General features: G+C 40.1%; 1 protein-coding gene across 1 annotated transcript in view; it reads right to left on the bottom strand.

Moving 5' to 3' along the window:
• Positions 1-14,270, bottom strand: part of SMAD5 (SMAD family member 5) — a 39,566-nt gene extending 25,296 nt beyond the window's left edge. Inside the window, exon 1 of the mRNA XM_081092035.1 lies at positions 14,160-14,270. The gene's annotated coding sequence lies outside the window, so the exon portion shown is untranslated. The remainder of the gene's footprint in view (positions 1-14,159) is intronic.
• Between the last annotated feature and the right edge of the window lie 280 nt (positions 14,271-14,550).

Genomic DNA, 14,550 nt, shown 5'->3' with positions numbered 1-14,550 from the left:
TGAAAATGCACTTTTCTTCTACCTCCAACAGGACCCAATTAGCACACAGTGTGCAATTTGTATCTTTAGTGTTTTCATGTGCTCCAGTGCTTTCTTACCTCTGAGTTCTCTCCAAGTAGAAGGGAAGATATATTTTGACAGCCCAGATATTTGAGACAATGCTCTACATGAAAACCTGACTTCTGAGAGAATTCCTACTTGTGCCTCTGCCATCCTCATCCTGGGTCACTAACATATTAAAGCTATCCTGAAGTACACCATTGGGAATAAAATATGTTATTATTTTTTAAAGGTGATGTATTTAGTTCCTCAGAAAACAAACAAACAAACAAAAGATTTCAAGAAACTTAAATCATAGATTTTCTTTTGCAATAACCTTCAAAAGAAGCAACTGTAAAAATTACTACTTGCAAATATTAAAGCCTTATTTCAATAGCACAATTAGGGATAGAAGACAAATTCTATTTTCTCTTACAGAGGCTATACTAAACCAACATTTTAGAATATAAAAAAAGTCTGAATATCATTGAATCTTTCCTTAAAAGCCAAGTCTTGTTACAATGACAGTGGGCTAACCAATAAATTAATAAAACAAAAGCAAACGAAACTGAACAGTGCCCACGACATCTTTCAGGGAATTTCTATTTCTAGCTTAAAAACCAGAGAACGCCCCCCCCCCCCCCGCCCGCCCCAATCTAAAATCCCATTGAGAAATACACAGGACAATCTGTGTACAGTGAGTCAGTCAATTATCAATATTGCAGTTTGAGTGAATATAATAAAATCTAGTGATCAAACACTATCACACTTAGACCTATAAACAGAAAATAATGCAAGAGGAATTATCCCAAAATAACTGGAAAACAGAGGAGAAAAAAGGTAAAAAGATTATATACTTGTGAATAAAACTGCTTAAGAAGAATTAACTGTGTTGTAAATGACTAAAGACAGACAAAAAGTGGAGGACTTAGCAAGTATACAAAAAGCCAAGCTCTGACAGGCTCCCGTCTCCCCCAAACACACACACACTACATGGAGGTGAATAAAAGCCTTAAGGATGAGACACGGATAACTGTTCATCATATTAGCACAAATTTTGGGAGCAACAATCACAAGGAATTTAACCATCTACAATTCACAGTCCAGTTGGTAATAAAGGTCAAGAACAAGGAAAACCAAGTATCACTTAAGCCAAATGAGACAGGAGAGACTATGAGGATACAAGTAACCATTTGTGAAGCATAAGGTTAAAGCACCACCACAGAATAAATGCCAAACAGGGAGACTGAATTCAAGGCTAAGGAGTCAGGCTGCTGGAAGTAATCCTATGTGCAATGTAGAGTTCCACCTAAGCAGAAAGATATGTTCAAAGAGGCATCTGAAGGAGACAAAAATGGAAGAAAAGGAAGATGGAAAACATAGTAGTAACCCCAACTATGAAAGGAAGATATACAAGGGTGGTGGTACACAGAACAAGGTAAGTGATGAAAGTAGAGATATAGGTAAGGAATATGTGAGAGACATTACAAATAAACAATCAATAAGACTTGGTGACTACCTAGAATAGAAACAGGGGCAAACCAAAAAGGTAAAGTTTAAAAGCTGAAAGAATAAAGATACACGTACCTAAACAGAGGAATTCTAGTTAAAGCCATGATGAGGTAAGAAGCTGATGGTGGAGGGATATAAGGAAGCAAGCACCAATGCAACTTCAAGAAGATATGACATTAAAGCTCATGAGAAAAGGAATGAATATGTATATTTGGGGGATCATATGAACAGAAGTGAGAGTTGAATCTATGAGAATAGATATTTAATTTATTCAAATTTTATTGGGTACCTACTAAGCCAGGAATACTCTGTGCTAGGAACTCAGGCTTAAAGAACACTATCTGTAACTTCAAAGAGCTTAAAGAGTAATGGGGGAAAAGAGAAGGTACAATGAAGAGCTTAATATACTGTTTAGCACATCACTTAGTTTCACTCTTACTTCCATATGATAGCTAACTGAGACAGAACGCTAAAATAGAGTAAAAAATATGTACATAAGCCCAGAGGCCAGTAGCTGATGTGCTTCTTACATCAGAACTTGGAGAGACTTAAGCAACCATGCTCGGCCTTTTATAGTTGACCTCTGGTTTATGAAAACCTGATGAGATAACTCTCACATTGATATGTTTTGTTATTTCGTAGAGAAATGACCTCAGCTAGAAAGAAAACTGTGATAATAGTAAGATTTACAACTTTCTGCATGTGTTAGGTTCCCTGAGTTCTAAAAAACTGCAACTATTGATAGAACAGTAACACAGAACAGTATCTTGGAAATCCAAAGAAATGCAGTGGTACCTCCGCCATATATGAAAACCTTATAAAATTAATAGATTACATGCATTACAAAAGAATCTATCACATTACAAACATACACACTCACACATACATCTCTGATTTCAGCTTAAGCATTCCTTCTTCAGGGAAGCCTTCCCCGAGCACCCTGCCTAGGTGACATTCCTCTATTATATCACATACTCTATTTCGTAGCACTTATACCTTTATTTTTACATCTATCTGTCCAGCTCTGCAAGAAAGTAAGTTCTGGCCCTAATCAGTTTGGCTTGGTGGATAGAGCATCAGCCTGTAGACTGAAAGGTCCCAGGTTCGGTTCCGGTCAGGGGCATGTACCTTGGTTGCGGGCACATCCCCCGCAGAAGGTGTGCAGGAGGCAGCTGATCGATGTTTCTAACTCTCTATCCCTCTCCCTTCCTCTCTGTAAAAAAATCAATTAAAAAAAAAAAGTAAGTTCTGGAAGAATGTAAATGAGAGCAGCCATATCTGTTTTCACTCATCGTTATAAACCGAGTGACACATGTGCTCAGTAATTATTTGTTTAATAAATGAAAGAGAATCTGCATAAAGAGTTTTGAAAGGATATTAGTGGGGGGGGGGGGGCAGGGCAGGGATACAAAACACTTTCTGCTTCACACAATTCTGTACTTCTTAAAATAAACATGTACTTTTGCGTAGTCAAGGGGAAAAACAGATTTTAAAACCAAAGTATAGCTGTACCTCAGCCATATTAAAATACTTACTAAAGAGGGTTTACATTACAAGAGTCATTCATATTTCAAAAGAATTCCCTTCATTATATTTAGGATTACACAAGTTTAGAAGCTGAAATTTAAAAGAAATTGATTGGAAACGAGGGTAAAATACTTTCTGCTCTGAATAAATATTAGTAAGAATTCATTTTTTCAAAAGCATTTCTCTTCCTGCCTGGAAATGTCTTTTGTACCTCAGATATGTTACAAATGCCATTCTCTGCCTGGACCACTTTCCTCAAGCTCCAACCACTAATTTCTAGACCTCTCATCATTTAGGCCTCAACTTTAGCTATGTTCCCAGAGACCTTCCCTGACCACCCTGTAACCCTATATAAATACTATGTTCATCTCCTTCACTATATTAACCTATTTGTAATTATCTGTTGGTTTACTTAATTTTTGTCTCCTACTAGAATGTAATATTTAAGAAGCAGTATAAAGCATATTCAGAGAACTTATTAAGTTCAAGTTATTCATTCAAAAGTACACTTATTGAGGTAGCATTCTAGGAGCTGAGAATATAGAAGTGAATAAAGAAGACCAAATCCTTGTCTTCATGTAGCTTACATTCCAATGGAGGGAGACAGACAACATACAATAAATAAGCGATACAATAGGGTTTGTTAGGTGAAAAGCGTGATGGAGAAAAATAAAGCAGAGGGGGGGTAGAAAAGGCATGCTGTGGGAGAGGTATAATTTTCAATAGGTTGGACAGGCCTCACTGAGGTGTTAACTGAGTCAAAACTTTAAGGAAATAAGAGCCAGGCAGATATCTGAAGGAAAAGCATTACAGGCAAAGATAACACAAAGATCCCAAGGCGGGAGCATACCTGGCACACTCACATTACTTACTACAAGACCGGGGTAGCCTGAGAATAAAGTGAACAAGGAGGGGGAAATAGGAGTGGGGTCAAACAGGTAGTAGACACAGACTGGTCATACTGGATACAGTAAGGGCTTTGGCTTTCACTATAAGTGAAATTCAGACCCCATTTGAGAGCTCTGAGTGGAAACATGACATTATTAAACAACTAGTGGCCTGGTGCACGGATTTGTGCAACAGTGGGGTCCCTCAGCCTGGCCTGCAGGCTGACACCGGCTCTCTGACATCCCCCGAGGGGTCCTGGATTGAGAGAGGGTGCAGGCCAGGCTGAGGGACCCCACCGGTGCACAACTGGGGCTGGGGAGGGACTGCGGGAAGGCTCCAGGGCATGTCCAGCCATCTTGAGCAGTCCTGATCAGCCAGACCCCAGCATCAAGCCAACCTACCAGTCAGAGCGTCTGGCCCCTGGTGGTCAGTGTGCGTCATAGCTATTGGTTGAACGATTTAACAGTCGGACACTTAGTATATCAGGCTTTTATTATATACGATTACTCTGGCTAATGTGTTGAGAATAAACTGGGGGAATGGGGTCAGCAAGGGTAAAAAGCAGAGGGACCAGTTCAGAATTACAGGAATCTAGGTGGGATGATGATGGCTTAGATCAGGGTGATAGTAGTGGGGAGGTGAGAAGTAGACAATTTCACATATATTTTGGAAGATAATAGATTTCCTGATAGAATAGATAAAGGGAATGTAAGAACAGAGGAGTCAACAGTGATTCCAAGGCTCCTGAAAGGATGTCATCAACCGATTCAGGAATGCTAATAACGAAACTGAAGAAAGATCAGGAGTTACATTTTATGTACATTAAATGTATGAATAAAATATTAAGCTTCACCAGGCTTCCAATTCAAATGAAGCCCTATTAATATCAAGAACCCAAAGGTCCTGTTCTTACCTGGAGGTACCTGAGTAGGACCTCCTGACCAACTCCCATAAACACATACAAACCACCCTCAACACTCTTCTATAGACAGACAGACACAGAGACACATATTGCTACTGCTCATGCCCAAATTTCAGAGGTAAATTCATAGCAAGAACTACTACACTTTCTGCTCCAACATCTCTCTAATTGTTTCAGTCCAAAATAGAAGGCAAACAAACCAATTCAAAAACCTCGCCCAACACTTTAGCCAAAACAAAATCTCCTGAGCATATCAACCCATGAAAATAAATGCCCATATGTGTCACCCACCATCTTCTCAGCCAAACCTATACAAACAATTGCAGGATGGGGTTTAAAAAACAAATTACTCATTACCAAAAAATTCAGATTCATTAGGTGAAAGTAGGGTCCTATCTTCCACATTTTAACAAAAGTCCCAAGTTACATAGCAGGTTTGAGAACCAAGGACTTTTAAGATCACCTGCAATAGAAGAAAGTCACTTGCCTATATACTAAATTCAAGGGTAACTTTTCTGTGGTTGTTGGTGGTAAAATTTAAAAAATATCTTACCCTTGTAATTCTAATATCAATAGTAGTCACCAAGTATTAGCAAGAGAAGACACCCCCTACCACCACCACCACTGTCAAACCAATCTTAGACCCAGGTCTATAATTATGACAAAATATGTAAGCCACAATCATGCTGCAGGCAGAGAAGATAAAGAAACCAAGAGCAAGTTTACCCACAAGGTCTCCTAGATTTAGAAGTCTTATTCTTTAAGGAAACATTTATAAGGAAGAGGAGATAAAATCACATGAGCATCAAAACCATTTTCCTAGAGAAACACTTAAATCACCACTTTTACCCAATTTCCCAATTTCCAAAGGCATCAAAAAAGTGTTCATAGTGAATGAGAATTATTCAATGCTGAACTCATGGTCCCTCACACTTTTCACAGCATAATTTTCTTGCCTAGCCTCTCTTTGTGCCCACACAAGTCTATACTTTTTTATCTCCCACATCCAGACTTTTGCTTCCCAGTTTTTAATCACTCTTTAAAATTCATCTGCTCCTCTAAGTCCTCTAATTAAGCAGAGCCTGATCTAGATATATCACTCACCCCCACAGAGCCTGCAAGATTCCCTACATTACTACCAGATGGATTCAAGTATACTTGCATAGGCCTGTAGGCACAGGAATAGACACAGAGCTGGTCAATCTTTATAGTGCTTTCCTTTAAATTATAAAATCATCAAGGATGGATACCAAATCATTACATTACGTGTCTCTAGCGCAGAAGGTGCTAACTTGTGTACACAAGATATATTCCAGTGTTTTATGAAGATGTTCCACAGATACCTCATGTGCACCCCAGAGTTCAAGTTACCTAAAAGAAAAGATAGCAAATATGACTCCGGATACCTTTTCAGCTCTAGGCAGTATTCATGTAATTTATACTTTCAACCCCCAAGAGTGGAAATAGTCAGTGAATTAAGCAGGCACTCACTTAAGTGAGCAGTAAGATGTGAATAGAGGAAAGAAAATGAAAGGCTAGCTTTGAAATATTTCTGCAGTGTCTCCATTTCCTGGGAAGATACAAACCAGAATAACTAGATCTCAAGTTATACAACCTACCAGATAGATGCTAGGCAGATCCTAACACATCATGAAAACAAAATTGAACAAAACAAAACTTGCCTTGAAAGCATCAACCATATTCTGAGGTCATAGTTAAATCTGAAAAGTGTGAGACTTCCCAGGACTCCAGTTGCTATGCTCAGAGAAAGGTGGGAAGGTGACACCAGTTTTATTTTTCTCACTATTATTTTCAGTAATAACAAAATAACATATATGGAAATTAAAAGAAAAAATTTAATTGAAACCTAACAACAGATCAACCTATTTCCAAATTTCTACAGACTATACCAGTCTGTAAATTATATATACATTATAGGCAGAGACTGGTGTACCAAAGAACTCAAGAAAAAAAACAACTTGTTTATAAAATGTACTTTAACAGCTAGTTTCCAAAAGTGAATTACAATTATAGTAGTGCACACACAGAATAAAAAATTCCTTAAGATAGAGCAGAAAGAAACAAAATAGTCTAAAAAAACAATTCCAAAGATTAATGAAACCAAGAGCTGATTCTTTGAAAAGATAAACAAGATTGGCAAACCTTTAACCAGACTCATCAAGGAAAAAAGAGAGAAGACCCAAATAAGTAAAATCAAAAATTAAAAAGAAGTAACCACTGACACCAAAGAAATACAAAGGATTGCTAGAAAATATTAAGAACAACTATGTGCCAACAAATTGGACAATCTGGAAGAAATGGAAAAATTCCTAGAAACATACAATCTTCCAAAACTGAATCAGGGATAACCAGAAAATCTGAATAGACCGATTACAACTAATAAAATTGAAGCAGTAAAAAACAAACAAATAAAACGCTCCCAACAAACATAAGTCCTGGACCAGATGGCTTTACAGGATAATCTTACCAAACATTCAAAAACTACCACCTATCCTTCTCAAACTATTCCAAAAAATTCAAGAGAAGGAAAGACTCCCACACTCATTTTACAAGGCCAGTATTATCCTATTTCCAAAACCAGATAAAGATACTACAAAGAAAGAAAAGTATAGGCCAATATCCCTGGTGAACATAAATGCTAAAATCCTTAACAAAATGTTAGCAAACTAGATCCAGTAGCATATTAAAAAGATCACACTCCATGATATGATTTATTCCTGGGATTCAAGGTTGGTACAATATCTGCAAATCAATTAAATGTGGTACATCACATAAACAAAATGAAGGATAAAATTCATATGATCATGTCACTAGATGCTGGAAAAGCATTTGATAAAATCCAGCACCCATTTATGATAAAAACTCTCAGCAAAGTGGGAACAGAGGGGACACACCGCAACACAATAAAGACCATATACGATAAACCCAAAGACAACATCAAACTCAATAGTCAACAAGACATGGACATTTGCTTTCACCACTCTTACTCAATATAGTACTGGAAGTCCTAGCCACAATAATCAGGTAAGAATATAAAGCATCCAAATTGGAAAGGAAGAAGTAAAACTGTCATTTGTATATGACATGATACTATATAGAGAGAACTATCTAAAAATTCCACCAAAAAACTACTAGAACTGATAAATTAATTCAGCAAAGAAGCAGGACACAAAATAAATATCCAGAAATCATTACTGGTGCATTTCTATATACCAATAATGAACTATCAGAAAAGGAAAAGAAGAAAACAATCCTATTTATAATTGCATCAAAAAACAACCACCACCACCTAGGAATCAATTTAACCAACAATGTATAAGACCTGTACTCAGAAAATCATAAGACACTGAAAAAAGAAACTGAAGATACAAATAAGTAGAAGCATATACCGTGTTCATGGATAGGAAGAATTCATTGATAAAATGTCCATATTACCCAAAGCAATCTATACATGCAACACAATTCCTATTGAGATACCAATGGCATATTTCATAGAACTAGAACAAATATTCCAAAAATATATAGGCCACCACAAAAGACCCTGGATGGAGCAGCAATCTGAGAAAGAAGAATGAAGTTAGACAAATTACTCTACCTGATATCAAACTATACTACAAGGTCACAGTAATCCAAACAGCATGGTACTGGCATAAAAACAGATATAAATCAATGGAACAAAATAGAGCACCCAGAAATAAACCCACACCTTTATGGTCAATTAATATTTCACAAAGGAGGCAAGAGCATACAATGGGATAAAGACAGTCTATTCAATAAATGGTGTTGGGAAAATTGGACAGATACATGTAAAAAAAAAAAAAAAAGAAAGAAAGAAAAGAAACCAGACCACCTTCTTATATTATACACAAGAATAAACTCGAAATAAAGACTTAAATGTTAGACTTGAAACCATAAAAATCCTAGAAGAAAACATAGGCAGTAATATCTTGGACATTTCTCAAGCAATATTTTTTCTAATGTATCTCCTCAGGCAAAGAAAACAAACAAAAATAAATAAACAAATGGGACTACATCAAACTAAAAAGTTTTGCACAGCAAAAGAAACCATCAACAAAATGAAAAGACAACCCACAAAATGGGAGAACATATTCGCCAATGATACATCTGATAAGAGGTTAATATCCAAAATTTATAAAGAATTTATATAATTCAACAACAAAAGAACAATCTGATTAAAAAATGGACAAAGGGCCCTGACTGGTTTGGCTCAGTGGATAGAGCGTCGTCGGCTTACGGACTGAAAGGTCCCAGGTTCGATTCCAGTCAAGAGCATGTACCTTGGTTGCGGGCACATCCCCACTATGGGGTATGCAAGAGGCAGCTGATCGATGTTTCTAACTCTCTATCCCTCTCCCTTCCTCTCTGTAAAAAATCAATAAAATATATTTAAAATTAAAATAAATAAAAATTAAAAATGGAAAAGGGCCCTGGCCTACACGCTCAATGGTTAGAGTGGGCCCCGCCTACCTAAGGGTCTTAGTTTGGTTCCCAGTCAAGAGCACTTACCTGGGTTACAGGTTCAATTTCCAGCCTGGTCTGAATGCTTGTAGGAGACAACCAATCTCTATCTCTCTCTCTCTCCTTCCTTTCCGCCGCCCCCCCCCCAAAACACACACTCTTTGAAAATCAATGGGAAAAAATATCCTCTGTTGAGAATTAACCAAAAAAAACCTCTAAAAAATTGAAAAGGTGCTGAATAGACACTTCTCCAAAGAGGACACACAAATGGCCAACAGACATATGAAAAGATGCTCAAAGTCACTAATCATGAGAGAAATGCATAATAACACCACAATGAGATATCACCTCACACCTGTCAGAATGGCTATCATCAATAAATAAACAAACAACAAGTGTTGTTGAGGATGTGGAGAAAAGGGTACCCTAGTATACTGTTGGTGGGAATGCAGATTGGTGCAGCCACCATGGTGGAGAGCAGTATAGAGTTACCTTGAAAAATTAAAAATGGAACTGCTTTATGACCCAGCAATTTCACTTCTGGGAATATATCTGAAGAAATCCAAACCATTAATTCAAAAAAATATGTGCACCCCTATGTTCACTGCAGTGTTATTTACAATAGCCAAGATTTGGAAGCAGCCCAAGTGCCCATCAGTAGATGAGTTGATAAAAAAAAAAAAAAAAGCTGTGGAACATTTACACAGTGGAATAGTCGGCCTTAAAAAAAGAAATCTTACCTTTCTGTGACAGTATAGAATAGACAGATCTGGAGCACATTATGCTATAAGCCAAGAAATAAGCCAGTCAGAGAAAGACAAATAGCACATGATTTCATTTATATGTGGAATCTAATGAACAAAATAAACTAACAAACAAAACAGAAACAGACTCATAGATACAGAGAACAGAGTGACAGCTGTCAGAGGAGAGGGAATTTGGGGGCTAGATGGAAAAGGTGAAGGAATTAAGGAAAAACAAAACACAAAAACACCTCATAGACAATTGTATGAAGATTACGGGGGGGGGGGGGTGGGGGGGGTAGGAAAGAGTAAAGAGGGGATAAATGGTGATGGAAGGAGACCAGACCAAACTTGGGGTGATGAACACACAATATAATACATAGATGATATATTATAGAATTGTACACTTAAAACCTATATAATTTTATTAACCAATGTCACCCCAATAAATCCAATAAAAAATAAATTCCTTCTGAAACCACCTCCTACCAGAATGGGGCCGAAAATCTTCCCACCTAGCTGATGAAGGCAAAAATATATCAAAACTAAACAGCCTAGAACTATATCTGATTATTTATGGGGGAAAAATTCTGTAATTATCTCATTTATTCAAAGGAGTAAAATGATAAAAGCTGTTAGAATATGAAAGTGACCTACAAGGTTGGGAATTTAGTTGATTCTAATAAAATTTTTAGCAGATCTTCAAAGAGAATTTTCTATCTTAACCCTCCAACTAGTAAACATACCTCTCAGATTCACAGTTGTAGACAATGGCAATGAACTGGATAATTTAGCACTAAAATTTTTAATAACTACTATCCTATTAACTTTTAAAGTGGAAAGCATGAATAGGTTTCCTGGGGGCATGCACCATCTTCCTTGGTGGGAAAGCACCCCATTTCTGTGCAGCCTTCTTGAGTTCTAACCTCCCAGATACTTTTTCCCCATGATACTAAGGCTGGTGAAGAAAAGAATCATCCCTCATGCTGCTACTGTCCTTTATAAAAGGACATCTCCCATGTCTCTGACCTTCTGAGTAGACTAGCAAACACACAGGATACAAGATGCCGGTAACATTTGAGGAAATAAAACTATTTGGCTTCTTCTTTGTGCTTAGTATGGAGAGAGAAGAGAGAGAAGACACACACACACACACACACACACACACACATCTTCTGTAAGTAAAGAGAACAGGGAAGACTGACAAACCAGGGGAATAAAGGCAGCAATATCTTATAGTGTACTCAAGTCAACTCTGAAATTCAACCAAATGTGTGGCTCACTGCCTAATCCAACATATACATCTGGTAATAATAAACACTGATAAGTCATAAACAAAAAGGGCTTTCTTAATTCAAAGACTCCACAAAGTATTGGTAACATTAACATTTACATAAAACACAAGCAAGCAATTTGTGTAAAATAGATTTTTTAAAATAGTATTTAAGTTACTAAGAAATAAAAAACTGTTTGATATTTTATTGCCTAGTCTTCAAAAGACAAAAAGCCACTATCTTTGATTTGACCAAGTTACAAATCTGGTTTCAGTAGAGAGAAAAAACATATTGCCTCTATTTAATGCAAAAGACAAAAAAGATCATCACTGCAAATCATAATGTTTGGGTTCATGATGAAAACAGGAAACAGACAGGCTGCCCAGGTATAATTATGGTTATAGTCTAATGTGCCTTCAGGTTCAGCCAAGAATTAAAACCCAGTGAAGAGGGTAAGGAGAATTTACTTGCCTCTACCTTGCAACAGAAGGCAACTTTTAATAATACTCCCAGCAACATGTTACATAACCAACAGTAAACAACAATCTGATTCAAACCTCATTAGTAACAACATTCTGCCACTGTCTCCCACTGAAATTAACAGCTGACTTTGCCAGAGGGAAAAGAAATGCAACACATATCAATCTACCCATTTCTGTGGCGCCTACCACAGTGAACCAGACAAGTAGATAATACTACCAAATCTACACAGATCCTAAGAAAATTATTTTATTCTTTTCTTTTCCAGTTCCCTGCTCTCTTCCTCTTTTAAACCAGATGATGTCATATGGATTTAAAATCTAAGAGGAAAGTCAGTTGAGAAGATGCATCTAACTTTTACACTTAAGGGACGAATGGGTTTTTGTAACAAAAATAAACGAGACTAGTTTATGCCATAACAGCAGCTCTGTGAAAAGGTAAGGCACACTGAGGGAGTAGCAATCAGATAGGAAGGAAAGGAGGATGCTGACAATCATGCAAACAATCATAAACAAAAATTAAATTAAAAGTCGAAACTAAAGAAGTAGGACTTTTATGAAGGTTACATGTTAATTTGTCTCTTATAAGTTGTTTTGTATTCTTGTAATCTCTTCGAGGAATAAGAGTTAGCAAAGGAGTAAAAAAAGAATATAAAATAATTTGTCCAAATCCAAAAATAATCCCTAGCTTAACTTGGAACGCACTAATTTCCTAACACTATTCAGACCAATAAAATGTGAAACTATATTACAGTGTGTCTAGCTATTGTTTTCTGGTGACAAGCAGAAATTTTAAACTACTTGGATGTTACTATACCTACTGGGACTAAAGGTTTTCAACCTTTCAACTTTCAAATTAACGTTAAAAACTAATCCACTCTGGGTAATTTGGGCACTCTAAGGAAATTTAAGTCCTGTACTCTAGTTTTTAAAACAATATTTTTTAAGAATTTAAAAAAAAAACAAAACACACACACAGCAACTCAAGTACCCTTTCCTCTCAACTTCTGTGAGGCCAAGCCACAACCTCCACCTATCCCGCCTTTGGTGCTAGATAAGAACACTTTTGGTAGTAGTGCTAGGCAACAGGCATGATGTGGCCAACCCAGCCAGACTTGGAAACTTTTTCCATAGAAAGATAAGGTAAACAAGATATACTTAGCGCCACACCCATTTCAAGGCACAGGCAGCCAGGAATGCTCTACCGCCCCCCAAAATCTCCAGCTGGTCAGGAAACAATGTCTCTACAATCAAGATAGAGATCTGGCCCAGGGTGTTCAGGCATTCCTCACCTCCAGGCTGGCCTACAGCTTCACTCTCCAATGCCATCAAAACCAGAATGGGAACATTTTGTTGGGAAGCGGGCAAACGTCCAAACCCCCGACTATCCTCGTCCCAGCTCTTTTTGCAAACCAAACTCTGTTTGGGCTACTGAGCATGCTCCAACTTAAGACGGGCGCCACATGGGAGTTTTCAAAGCTTAGGCTCCAAACTCCACGTAATAACAGCAGCTGAAAGGGGAAGAAAGGAAAAGAGGAGGGGGGGGGGGGGGACCGGAATATGAATCTTAAGTATTGATACCGAAGCGAAGGGCCCGGGCAGGGGCTGAATACGACGAAGGCAAACTCGTTGCTTGGCAATGTCCGTGCAGCTATGCCTAAGTTTCACGCGAAGGGGAAGAGACCTCTGCAGCGGTGAACACCGGCATGGCAAGTGGCAGCAACGGGTCCAACACCCAGCTGAGTGCAGGAGCCGGTCACAACGGCCCCGAGTGTAACTCCCACCGAGAAGCGTGGATCCTTATCTCGGAAACACAAAGCGACGGCGGCACGGGTGCAGCCAGCCACCGGACAGCTCTGCAGCGCCGCTGACCGGGATGCTCCGCCGAGCACGGCAACCGCGCGGGGCGGTGCTCGGAGGAGGAAGAACCACCCGATCCTCTGGACAGAAGCGGGGCCGCGGAGCCCCTCGGGGGCGCCCCCCACGCCTTCCTCCCCAGACCCGCGGTCACGCCGGCGCAGGACTAGGGCCCGCCTCCGCCCCGCCTCAAGCCGCCCCCGGCCGCGGGCGAGGCCTCCGTAGCCGGACGGGCCGCCCCGTCCCCGCCCGCCCGGACCCCAGCAGGCCGGGACTCGGCCTACCTCCCGCCCCGCAGGCCGGGCGGTTTCTGCTGCGTCCGCGCCGAACGCCCCGCCTCGGCCCGAGGCCGCCTGGAGCGCCCAGCTCGGCCCGCGCCCCGCTCCCGCTCCCGCTCGCGCCCGGGCCCCTCACTCACTCTCCGGCCGCCGGGCACACTCTCCCCGCCGTCGCTGCGCTTCCCCTCGGTGCAACTTTATTAGCAGCTCGGCCGCGGGACACGCGCACGGCGCCCGCTCGCCCAGGACCCGGATGAGGGAGGGAAAGAGCCGAGGGCACCCCTTTCCCCCAACACCCCCCCGCGCGGAAGCCGGCGCATGCGCGTGAGCACCGAGTGACCGCTGCGGCGCGCAGGGCGGGCCGCCTCCCCGCCGCTGGTGGGGGCGCCCGCCCGCCGGGCTTGCAGGCACCCCGGCTTCTCGCCACGGGGCCGACCCAGAAGTGAGAGTCGGACCCGGCCGGGGCCCAGTTCATTGGAGCGCTGACCCCGTGTTCCTGAAAGATGTCGCGTGTGATTCCCAGCCCGGGCA

Source organism: Myotis nattereri (assembly GCF_964212035.1).
Source record: "Myotis nattereri genome assembly, chromosome: 5".
Classification (NCBI taxonomy): domain Eukaryota; kingdom Metazoa; phylum Chordata; class Mammalia; order Chiroptera; family Vespertilionidae; genus Myotis; species Myotis nattereri.
The sequence above is the reverse complement of the archived record's forward strand: the minus strand, read 5'-3'. Positions and strand labels throughout refer to the sequence as shown.